This window comes from Pinus tabuliformis, chromosome 1_2, assembly GCF_031772625.1.
Source record: "Pinus tabuliformis cultivar Carrire ecotype Pingquan chromosome 1_2, CPIR1, whole genome shotgun sequence".
NCBI lineage: Eukaryota > Viridiplantae > Streptophyta > Pinopsida > Pinales > Pinaceae > Pinus > Pinus tabuliformis.
Window position 1 is genome coordinate 686,898,542 of NC_142298.1, and position 12,604 is coordinate 686,911,145.

General features: G+C 35.8%; 1 long non-coding RNA gene across 1 annotated transcript; it reads right to left on the minus strand.

Moving 5' to 3' along the window:
* Nucleotides 1–2,478: 2,478 nt before the first annotated feature.
* LOC149207597 (uncharacterized) lies at nt 2,479–9,691 on the minus strand. Its single transcript, XR_016252676.1, has 2 exons — nt 8,971–9,691; nt 2,479–3,818 (listed from the first exon to the last, which is right to left on the minus strand). It is a non-coding gene; the product is annotated as an uncharacterized LOC149207597 (long non-coding RNA).
* Between the last annotated feature and the right edge of the window lie 2,913 nt (nt 9,692–12,604).

Here is a 12,604-nt window from a genome sequence, read left to right on the forward strand (position 1 = left end):
AAAAATATCACATTTAAATGGTCTCTCTCTGCATATTACAATCTTCCTAGTCTCCTCAAAGATTGCCTTCAGAAAACTATTTTACAACACTCTTTATAGCCCTAAGGCTCTATCAAAAATTCAAGCACAATTCGCAATACAAAGCATATATTGGAAGTTCTTCCACCTCCTTCATTAGTAAAGAGATCTTACAGAGTTTAAAATTTGAATCCCTCCACTAAACTCTTGCTTAAATAGGAAACCCTCCAACAATAAAAGAGCTTTGTTAGATAGTTGGTTTGCTTATGAATTGAACTCATTATAAATACTAACCTAGATCCATCGTAGCTCTGGATCTACCAAACACCAAGAGGGATCAAATCTCTTTTCACTCAAAAACAAGGTTTGCATTTCAAGAGAGTTGATCCCTCTTGACTTAGTAGATCCATAGTTACGATGGATCTAGGTTAGTTTATATATATATATATTTCTTACATTAGAATATTATTAGCAAAACCATGGAATGTCAAAGTTGGAGCCCAAAAACTACCAACAATATATTGACTATTATACCTCAATTATATATATATATATTTTTATTTTTTTTATGTAATTTGACCGATTCAAAATGTTTAACAAGACAAGATAGGACATAACAATAAGAAATCTCTGATTGGTATGGGGAGTGCCTCTCAACATAATGAGTAAAGAATAATGTCAAAATTGTTATTTACCTATAGAACTTGAATCATGATTAAGGCTAATAGCATATTTTTTTATTCTAAAAATTCCCTAATGTATATTGAGAATATCAAGTTTGTTATGTTTTGCAGTGAACAAATCAAACAATTCCACGTTTGAACCTTGGCAAATTCATTGAATCATTGTTAAAGCTTCAATACTAGAAGGGAACCTTTCATTTATGGCATGAGGTTTGATATGTTTGGCAATGAACAAATCAAACAATTCCATGTTTGAACCTTCGCAAATTCATTTAATCATTGCTAAAGCTTCAATACTAGAAGGGAACCTTTCATTTATGGCATGAGGTATGAAGGAGATAGTTGAGTAGTTATTGCATAGTTTTGTGTATTCTATTTAAGCAACATATGCAAGTGCTAGGAAAAGCACTTTTGGATTTAGTTTTAGCTTGGGGAAGGGTATGATTTATTAGCAAATTCATTGAATCATTGCTAAAGCTTCAATACGAGAAGGGAACCTTTCATTTATATCATGAGGTATGAAGGAGATAGTTGAGTAGTTATTGCATAGTTTTGTTGATTCTATTGAAGCAACATATGCAAGTGCTAGGAAGAGCTTTTGGATTTTGTTTTAGCTTGCGAAAGGGTATGATGTATTAGTCCATTAAGCAGCAGATAACAGTTGCACTTAATTCAACAAAGGCAAATGGCAACTTCAAGTTGCACTTAATTCAACACAGGCAAATGGCAACTTCAATTCCTTCTTCTGAGGTTGTTTTGCTTCGCAAATTGATAGTAGAGCTGTCCACTGAGAAGCTAGAGTCGAGTATTGTTTATTGTGACAAACAAAGTTGTGTCAAACTCTCTATCTAGTTTTCCATGATAACTCCAAGCACATTGGCATTCAGTACCCATTTCCTTAAATATAGGGTTTCATAAGGGAGCATTGGTCCTTGAGTATGTTCCTTGAGACTTGCAAGTGGCAAAAACTATGACAAAGCCACTAGCTAAGGGGAATTTTAAGTTGTTGAGTAAGAAACTTGGTTTGATGGAGAACACTTTCCTCAAAATAAAAAAGTGTTAGTTTTCCCTATTGCTCCAAGTGTTCAACTATCATGCACTTCAATAGGCCTAGTTAGCCTTAATATTCTGTTTTGTCAATATGATTGTTTTTCAGAAAAGAAGTGATCATTCTTTGTATTATAGCAAAGAAGTATTGTTGCCAAAAATAGAACTAGTTATTACAGCCGAGAAAAGGGCCAATCAGAGAGAATCTACATATAGATTGCCCAAAATATGTAAAACAAGACCCAGCTCTATAATCTTTACAGAAAATAGCAGCTGCAAATTAGCTATAGCAGAGAATTGTATCTAAGCTTAGCCAGAACAAACAGATCTCAACAAAAAACTGAGATCACCACAATGACAAAATTTTCTAACCATGATAAAATAGAACACAAGATCACAGAAAACTAGACCTGTTTGCAACAAAATAACCCAACAAGTTAAAGAGGAAGAAGCTGGTGGCTAGAGGGGACCACGTATCGCCCTCTCCACTGAAGATGATTATCTAGAAATTTTTCCACAATGATAAAACCTTCCTCCTCCAGAAGGCCTCTTTTAGAGGAAGCATCAACCCTGCAATTGAACTCTCTGTGAACATGTTGGAAAGAGATGTATTGAAAGTGATGTTTGAGAAATTTGATTCTCTCCTTCCAAAACAGGAGATCTACCGCTTGAAGTTGATGTCTTCCTTGGAGCCATCCAATCACACTCTGAGAATCTCCTTGCACATGAATTGAGGCCACCTTCAGGGAATCAGCGACCAGAAGAAGAGCCCAACAGGCTACTAGCTATGCTTTTGTGTTGGAACCCGACCCCATACTCAGATAGCTCTGCATCAAGATTTTTCTGGGGAAATAAATAGTAGCACCTCCACCACAGCTTCCATTTTATTGAGCTAAACCAGAGATGTCCGCTGGGAATGCCAAAGGAGAGGTTGTAATGCGTTGTTGATTGGACTTTTTTCTGTTTCAGATAGTCGTGAAAAAAGCCAAGAATCCGAGGAAGGATCTTTTGAATGCTCATCTGTTGGTTTTCAAAAATCAGTTTATTGCGCATCTTGATGCCCCAAGCCACATAAACTTGAAAGAACTTATGGATCCCCATATTGTTGTCCCACCACAGTAAGCAATTCTCCCAAAAAACTACCGGAAACCGTGAGGTTGAGACTTATGATGACTTCCTGCCACAGGGCTTCTGCAAAAACACATTGAAAAAATAAGTGTTCAACTGATTCAGGCCCTTGTTTACATAGAGCACAAACATTTGGGCCCAAGAAACCTCGCTTGGACAAATTGTCCCAAGTTAGAATTATGTTTTCCAGAGTCAACCAAAGGAAGCATTTAAGCTTTGGAGGAATGTCCCAAATCCAAATTTTCTTATACCACCATTTAAATTGCGAGACCACATTTTCAGCTGAGATTACTGCATAGGCTAGCTTGGTTGTAATTTGGCCAAAAGTTGGATTCATTTGTTAGGCCAAGGTATCCTTCGGCTTCCTGTCATTAAGAATGAGACCACTCCGAGAGATTTTGAGTGTAGCCCTCCCACTCCGAGACAGATTTTGAGTGAAGCCCTCCCACTCCAATGCTAGAGTACCCTGCAGGCCCAAATCCACCGAGGATTTCCATCTTCCATTAAAAATGCCCTCAGAGCCTGGAATGAAAGCATGCCCCAGCCTTAAAATGCCAACCAAGTTAAGCTGATTAATTAGGTCCTGAAATAATTTGAAAAAGGTTGTTCCTCCAATGTATGGTTCCGTTCCTATCTTTATGTTGTTGCCATCATATCTAGGATCCACACTAGCCATCTTTTCATCCAAGGCACACCAGCCACCAGAGCACTCCATATTTTTGATCCGCCTTTGAAAGATGAAGGTTCTACCAACCAGATCCATTCAGAAAAGGGTTTGTTTTTCAAATACATGTCAACGATTAGAGAGCTCCAAATACATGCACCAGTAATAACTATCCAAGTATTTTTGATTGCCAGAGTTGTGCCAAACCAGTGAAGGTTTTTAAAACCCCAGCCTCCACAAGTTTTTTGCAAGGCGGAAGACAGCTCTCTCTCTTTTACCTGCCCACAAGAAATTGAAGAAAGATTGCCTAATTCTGTTGATAACAGTTTGGGAATCTTTGACAGAGACACTTACATTTGAACTTTGAGTTTTGAGACCTTTGGCAGACACTTTACATTAAAAAAAATTGTTAATAGAAGAGAATTCCCTACAACTATGTAGGACATAGCCAATGATGAAGAAATACAACACTAGTGCAACCACACAACAACATTAACATCATTAAACAAACCTCAAAGGGTAATAAAGATCTTGATGTCATATATAAAGAGAAAGCATGGGTTTGTTTTAATGGGGCATGCCAGGGCCCTATGATAGTATGAACTATAACAGTTCTGTATTTAAACATTTTTTTCAAATGAAGTAGGATTAGCAGACGGACTAACAACTTTGAAGGATTCATGAATCTTACTCCTCAAATGTGCTCTCGATATTAGCTTATCTCATTTGCAAGTATATGGGGACTAAAGTCTGGTTAAAAGCTTGATGAATGTTATTGATCAGTTGCTTAATATCAATTTAAGGCCTTCGAATCTGTTTCATCCCGCATGTGTACAAGAAGCACAATGTGACAGCGGATGCTTTCTCAATCTGGTTGCTGCAGGCAAAGCATTGGTTGAAGAATGCAGGGATGGAGTTGTAGCCTGTATCTATCTCTGAAATCAACTTTTAATGTCCAATTTGGGTGATCAGTTAAAGGAAATTGCAAATGCCTTCGAAACTGTTTCATCACATATGTGTACAAGAAGCACAATGTGACAGCGGATGCTTTATCAAACAGGTTGCTGCAGGCAAAGCATTGGTTGAAGAATGCAGGGATGGAATTGTAGCCTGTGTCTATCTCTGAAATCAACTTTTAATGTCCAATTTGGGTGATCGGTTAAAGGAAATTGCAAATGCCTTCGAATCTGTTTCATCACGCATGTGTACAAGAAGCACAATGTGACAGCGGATGCTTTATCAAACAGGTTGCCGCAGGCAAAGCATTGGTTGAAGAATGCAGGAATGGAGTTATAGCCTGTATCTATCACTGAAATCGACTTTTAATGTCTAATTTACAAGAAAGTCTCTAAATTTTTGTTCTTATTGAGCTTGATGGTTATCGCTTTTTTGTCTTATAACTGGTCTTTTTGTTTTTCAAGCCTCAGAGACTTAGAGCTTGCGAATGTTTGCAAGAAACAAAAAAAAAAAATATATATATATATATATACGAGGTGAAATCCTTTTGTGCCAATACTAAGAGGGTAAAAATCCTTATAGTTCCCTGATGGTGCAAGTGCAAGTAAGAAGTGTAATTTCCATTATCGTTGAAAGGAAATGACGATTTCTTCCTTGGTAAAAAAAGATCTTGATGTCATCAAAATATAAATATGATATATTTATAGCCTCCAGGATAAAAATGGGTCTACAAGTGTGATATTATAATCCTCCATAAAGGCCATATACTAAAATTCTAAAAATGTAAAAAACAAGATTTATAATGAGAAGGATAAACTGTGTATACATTTAGCATCAATGAATTACAAGATGGCAAGAGGGGAAAAAATAATCATTTAGTAGTTTTCACGAAAGAAAGCAATGAAGAAGAAAAGCCCAAATTAGATAGTCAAAATCCTCTTTAAATCTTTTTCTAGACTACCAACACCCTATAGGATTATCACTCGAAATATGCCAAGATTACTACATCAAAATTGATCCTAATCATCAAATTACCGACAAAAACCCCTGGTAAATTTAAATTTATTAAAATACTCAAACATCCAAATTGCTCTTTCGTACTCCTAATGGTGAGAGTCAAGACAGGGAGAATTTAGTGTATTGTCTGCTTTAATTGACGATGTTTACCATATTCGCTGAAGAAAAATATTCTAGGCTGATCTGTGATAAGCTGGAAATCTACTTTGGTCCTCCATTTCCAATTTTGTCACAAACTTGTAGCGTAAATATCTACTTGTAAATAATAAAAAAGAGAGATACCGTTCTTAAAAATATGGAAGACGAATATTTTCTCTTTTTTCCATGATTCTGTTGTGTGCTCATTCTTCCAGGTGAGCTTGCAGACTTGCACTGCATGACCCACTACAAGTCCGAGCAAGGATACACAAGCAATGTTAAAAGCATTCACCCATGGTCTAGAAGAAAGCATAGAGATGACCAGGCTTATATTACTGAGAGACCCAGTTTCAAAAACCCCAAGAGTGCAAGCCCGGGATGATTTTTTAGTTTGAAGGCATAGACACCCCTCATAGTGCAACCACTTAGCCAAAGGACAGCTGTAAATTTCTATAGACAATCTTCCCAACAAAGGAAAAAAACAAATATCTTGTAATAAATTCCTGCAAATAAGGACTTCGAAGTTGACTACATGCCCATGTGATACAGAAAGAAAATATGTACAAAGATCGAACTAACAAAAAAGTAGCAGCATTGATCAAAAACACTAGTTTCTATCCAAACTAAATATATTGCTAAAGAGAATCAACCAACATATCAAATAACGATGACTGGCCTACTCAAGTAACACAATGAATAAAATCTCCAACTGTTCTAACTTCTAAGAGCTAAAATTTCATATACTCTTCATTGATAAGTTGAGCCTGTCTTTGCAAAGATGATGTCTTCGCTATGCATTTGTACCGAGTGTCAGTTAAACTGGTGATAAAACACCTTCTCTTCTGGCTATAGATTGCGGCTAAATATCGGCGGAAATCACAATTCCCCGTGCATGGTTCCACCACACCCAAGAGGTTTAGGGGTCAACGAACCTACCCAGAGCTCAAAATTCTGATCGTGCCGAATTAATAGGAACCATGATTTTTTTTTGTCCGACACAGGTGAGGGCTGCCCGGAAAGGGACATTTTGTCAGCTGGGGAGACCGCAACATTTCAAGGCAGCCCTAACTCTATGAGGTAAAATAGCAAGTTTCATATAAATGTAAAAGTTCATAACATGTAACTCAAAGTGTTGTGTAGTACCTGTTATTTGATTGTCATGACAATATAAGAATAGCTTATAGAGAGGCTAAGCCTCACCTCTCAGCCGGATTTTACAACTCTGCTCGAAATAAATGAATACACAAGATAAGATAGAAGACTGTAACATTCACTTCTATTTGGCTTGATAGCCTTTTAAAGAGATTACAAATACATATTTAGAACTTTTCTTATGATTTTGCCAAATAGGAAAAGCTAAATATATTGTTTAAATATTAAATAATATTGTCTTTCTTGATTCAAGAATAATAGGACTAGATGTTTCCTTCCTCGATAGAAGTTACCATTAGATGTTACCATGCTTTCTTATGAGTTGCCAAATAGGAAAAGCTAAATACATTATTTAGATATTGTCTTTCTTGATATAAGAATTCTAGGACTAGATGTTTCCTTCCTCAATAGATGTTACCATTATTAGCCAGGCAGACTTGCTGCCCAGTTCCTCTCAATTTAGATGGAATGTGTCCCCTGCTTTCAGCTTCCAAGTTTAAGTGTGAAGCCATGGCTGCACCTCCAAGTTTAAGTGTGAAGTCATAGCTGGAATGTTTTTTGAATACCGCTGTGGAATGATTTATGATTTTTGAATGCCGCTGGAGTTGATGTGATATGATGGTAACTGATAAAGTAGCAGGTGCCTACATACCCTGGGGTAGAAGGGCACGTCTCCAATGAACCCAGGCTGGATGATGCTGGAGTTTATGTGATATGATGTTGGAGTTTATGTGATATGATGCTAACGGTTGATGAAATAGTAGGTACTTACATAGCTTGGAGTGGGAGGGCACGTCTCCAAATGAACCCAAGCTCCAAATGAATCCAAATGAATCCAAGCTACTACAGTATGTTTCTACGCTGAAACTGAAGAATGTGAAGCAGGTGCCTACTAAAACGAGGTGGTAGGGCACGTCTCCAAAGGGAACCCGCTCTGAATGCTGCTCCTTATATAAAAACTCATGGATTCTTAGAGCGGTACAGAACCAGGCCACACCAAATATATACCCAACTATAAATGTAAATGTGTTGCAGACTTGTAACAAAAATGGCCATGGGTGTTGTAGATGTTGTTACAGATGTTGTGACGAGGCAGAGGAACAGAGACATTGTAGCTAGAGAATGTGTGAAAAAAAAGCTAGAGAATGTGTGAAGAAAAAGATACCTATTAAGAAAGAAAGTGAATATAGAATGGCTGGAACACAAAAACCTGTAGCGAATGGAAAAATAAAAATAAAAACATTAAATAAACGAGCATTTAACAACAACAACAAAGTATGTTAAAAAAAACAAGCCTCAAAGAGCGACTTGCTCTAATAGCAGTTGCTGCAATTGTCCCGACGTGAGGCTCTCTAAGGCTCAACAACAACAACAAAGTATATTAAAAAAAAATCAAGCCTCAAAGAGCGACTTGCTCTAATAGCAATTGATCTGCAATTGTCCCGACGTGAGGCTCTCGAAGACTCAACTTTCAGCTGGATCTTACAAAACTCTGCTCAAAATTAATGAATCAAACAAATCACATAGAAGACTGTAACATTCACTTCTATTTTTTTAAAGAGATTACAAATACCTATTTAGAACATGTCTACTTTCTTATGAGTTGCCAAGCTGCCAAAAAGGAAAAGCTTTATTTAAATATTGTCTTTCTTAATATAAGTTTACTTTCCTAAGACTAAATGTTTCCTTCTTCATTAGCCGTTACCATTATGAGCCCAAGCAGCTGTAATCATGCATTTAAAGACCATGAAAAAAAAGAGTAATCATGCATTTACAGACAATGGAAAAATTCCTCATTAGCCGTTACCATTATGAGCCAAGCCATTCTTTCCTCATTAGAAGTCCTCATTAGAAGTTACCATTATGAGCCACAAACAAAGAAGTAATCATGCATTTAAAGACAATGGAAAAATTCCTCATTAACCGTTACCATTATGATTCCTCATTAGACGTTACCATTATGAGCCAAGCAGCTGTAATCATCCATTTAAAGACCATGGAAAAAAAGAACGAGTAATCATGCATTTAAAGACAATAAGAAAAAAGAAAAAGTGAGTTATACCTTCACTAAATGCTTCCTTCCTCTTTAGATGTTACCATTATGAGCCAAAGCAGCTGTAATCACACATTTAAAGACAATGAAGAAAAAGAAATAGTGAGTTATACCTTGAATAGAAAAGAATGAAACAGTATTGCCAATTTGCTCCTATTTATGAAATCCGGTCTCAATAATTCCGAAATTTGTTTTCCAAAAAATCTAAAATGCTCAGAAACCGCAGTCTTCGATCTCTGTTTTCTTTCCGCATCCCTAAGCCACCCACAAAGCATTTGCAGACTTCTTCGATCCCTTCTTAATCCCCAAACCCTCGGCCTGTTTAAAAGACCCTAACTTTTTCCTCTCAAGGTATGAACCTTGCTACTAATTCTGGTAAGCCTTATCCCTCAGAGCCCAATCTTTGCAGAAGTGGAAATTGCAGATTTGAGCCTATGCTCACGGTAATAAAAATTCTTTGCATTGATGTAAATGAGTTTGGCGATGTTCTTTTCCTTCCTGAAATACCCAAGAAATCTGAACCGATCAGCATTTTTGTGCATGTCACGTCACACACTGTGATTGAACAGCACATCCAAAACCCTCCTAGAGCCTTTGTGCAAAGATATTTAATACCAGTGAGGATAGGCTTAAATCTTCAATTTGAAAAAATTGGGCAGATGGGCATTGAGGGGAGCTTGAAGAATTACAGACTCAGTAGCAAGGTAAGCCCTTTGCTCAAGCGCTTCAGTGGCGTCGAGTTAAAGAAGGATTGAGGCTCTGGCCTGGGATGCCACTTTTGGGTGCAGGCAAGAGTATTAGATAAGCAATTAGGTTTTAATTTAGGGTTTTAGCTCAACTCTCGTCCCATGTGTCAACAATGCATGGTAGAGCAATTAGGCTTTAGTTTAGGTTAACTTCCCCTCTCATGTGTGGAGATGAGTGCATGATAGAGCTACTAGGTATTCCTTTAGGTTAAGTTCTATTCTCATGTGTGGAGATGAGTGCCTGATTGTGCCATTAGGTTTTACTTTAGGTTATTAGGTTAACTTCATTTCTCATGTGTGGAGATGATTACAGAGTAATTAGGTTTTACTTTAGGTTATTAAGCTAACTTCATGTGGGAAGATAATTGTAGGAAAAGATCGATTAGGTTTTACTTTAGGTTAGGTTAACTTCTCTTTTAGTATGTGAAGATATGTGGTTTGTAATGTATTTTGAAATTTTTTATTATATGGTAAAAAATAAATAAATATTGGTTTTTTTAAGTTATTGATTTTTTATAAATTAATTTTATTAAAAATATATAATTATTTATTTATATTGTCTATTTTTTTAAATAAGTTTTGAGGATTAGTTTAATTAGTTATGAGTTATGTTTTATATAATTTTTCTTTTCTAAATGGGGAGAGGTAAGAATGTGATTTTTTTTATCTTCTTAAAGTTAAGCTTTTGATCATTACGTTGGTTTAGCTTAAAATGTTGGGAAAACTTCTTCTATCCTCTCTAGTTATATTATATTTCTATGAAGTGATATGTTGGTCCATTGTGTTAAAGTTAGAAGGGTAGATATCCTTAGATGGAACACTTTGGCTCTTGCTAAGTCAAAAGTTTTTTTGTTAGGAGTTGGCTTCCATGTTGTTGGCTCTATCTTGAGGATTATATTTTAACCTAAGCCTCACCTAAATAACCCCAACAAGTTACTGATTAAATCTTTAAAAATATATGTATGTTTGCATGTGTTAAACTCTTGATCCATCAAAGGTTAATTAAAATATGACAAAGTGTTGATGTCTAGCACAATTTGAAACTTTCCAATTACATAAATAACATTTCATTGTTATCTTTTCTACAATATAGTAAAATAAATGCAATATCTCATATTTCATAGTAAATATATCATTAGTAAATCATTTTATGCCTTCATATTTGTAGAGAATGGATTTTCACAAAACAACTACATAAATTAAGAAGGAGATATATGATGCTAAATTAAAGGACATTAAAATACTTGACCACATGGAAAAAATCTGAATTTCGTGATCTTTTTATTTATAGGCAAGGGTGAAAGACAAATTTGAACTCTAAATGAAAGTATATTTCACATTGAAGTGGGGGGACTATTTAATATGTAAGTTTTAAACATTTTACAATAAAGCAATGTACACACGGATTCCTTATAAAATTGAAAAGTAAACAATATCAATAACATACAATACCTGCAAATTTACCCTAGGAACCCTTAACCAGGAAAACTAGCAAATGTTGGAGCCACGCCTCTAACTCTCATAGTTTTCACTTCACCGTTTACAATACAATATACAGGATTTTGTTGTAACGTCATCATTTTAACCCCAAATGATATTGTAATTAAATATGTTAAGGTTGCTTGAATTTGCATGTAAATGTTAAACAAGTTAAAACAACGTGAAATATGTAGGTAATTCTTCGTTAATGAAAATATTGAGTAGTTGTCTTAGAATGAAGTACTAACATGGGTTATGATACCATGAGTGGGAATGAGCATTGAGGGTGTTGGGGAAACTATTCTTCCAAAGCCTTGCCATGAAATTCAAATTCAAGTTTGAGCTTTTTTCCCTCTTGCCCAAGATCTTATTAATTGTGAATGACTAAGTAGTTGGAACAATCACCCTAATAATTGTGGAATTTAGGGTGGCAACTAAAATGGGGCTTCAAAATTCAATGGAAGGAATTGGCTAAGTAACTTCCTTGAAATTTGAAGCTAAACCACAGATCTACTTGGAAGACTAAGGAAAACCTCCAGGATGTACAACAACAGACTATATTGAATGTGGAGAATTTTGGAAGGATAGAAACACATGAATGGAAAATCATGTGAAACAATCATTCACATAGGTATTTAGCCATGCATAGAGAAAGCAAAGACACATGAGTGTCACAAGAGATGAAAAACACAAGTGGAATTTTTCCAATCGCAACTAGGATGTTGGATCAAACATTTTCAACAAATAAAGTGCATTTTTGGTGCCCAAATATGCCTAGAAAGTGTCAATCATAGATATGGATTAATGTTCATGTGTTTTGGGCTCACCAAAAATGTATCTTGCATGCCAAATATTTGCAAGGGAGTCCTGGAACTTAGCTTAGCTTAGGGGTAGCAATTTAATGCTTGCTCAACAAGCATGATAAGCAAGGTGTTGAAGAATGTAACTAGGTTCGGCCTTCATACTCGTATTTGAGTCATAATGAAATGTATTTATCAAAAGAAAGAAAAAGGAATTATTATTATTATGACTTATTAAAACATGAGTTTCATGCTTGGGTCATCTATTTTAAGTCAAAGTCCCCATTGAGGACTTATAGGTTTTATATTAAGTCATTAGAGGCATTATCCATTTAATGAGACCCTTCTTGGGCTTTTGAATCATGTAAAAAGAAAAATTATTGAGTAAAATAAGTCATTTGTCACCTCCACACCAAGTCGGCCTACATTAGGGTAATTTGAACTCCATAAAAGGTTATATATACAGTGCAGTTTGATTCATTTGGAGATCACTCACACAAGTTCGATATTCAAGAGGAGGCAGAAGAATATGAAATTGTAGAAGAAATAGAAGGAGATTTGTTGGATAAGAAAATCAAAGTTTTTGGGTTACCTCTATCTCACACGTGTGAATTTATTAGGCTATTTACTAGAAGGTCAAAGTGTTGCATCTAGGTCAAAAATATGGTGTTGCTTCTAGGTTGAAGTTTGCTACTACTAGGTCGAAGTTTCTACTGCTTCTA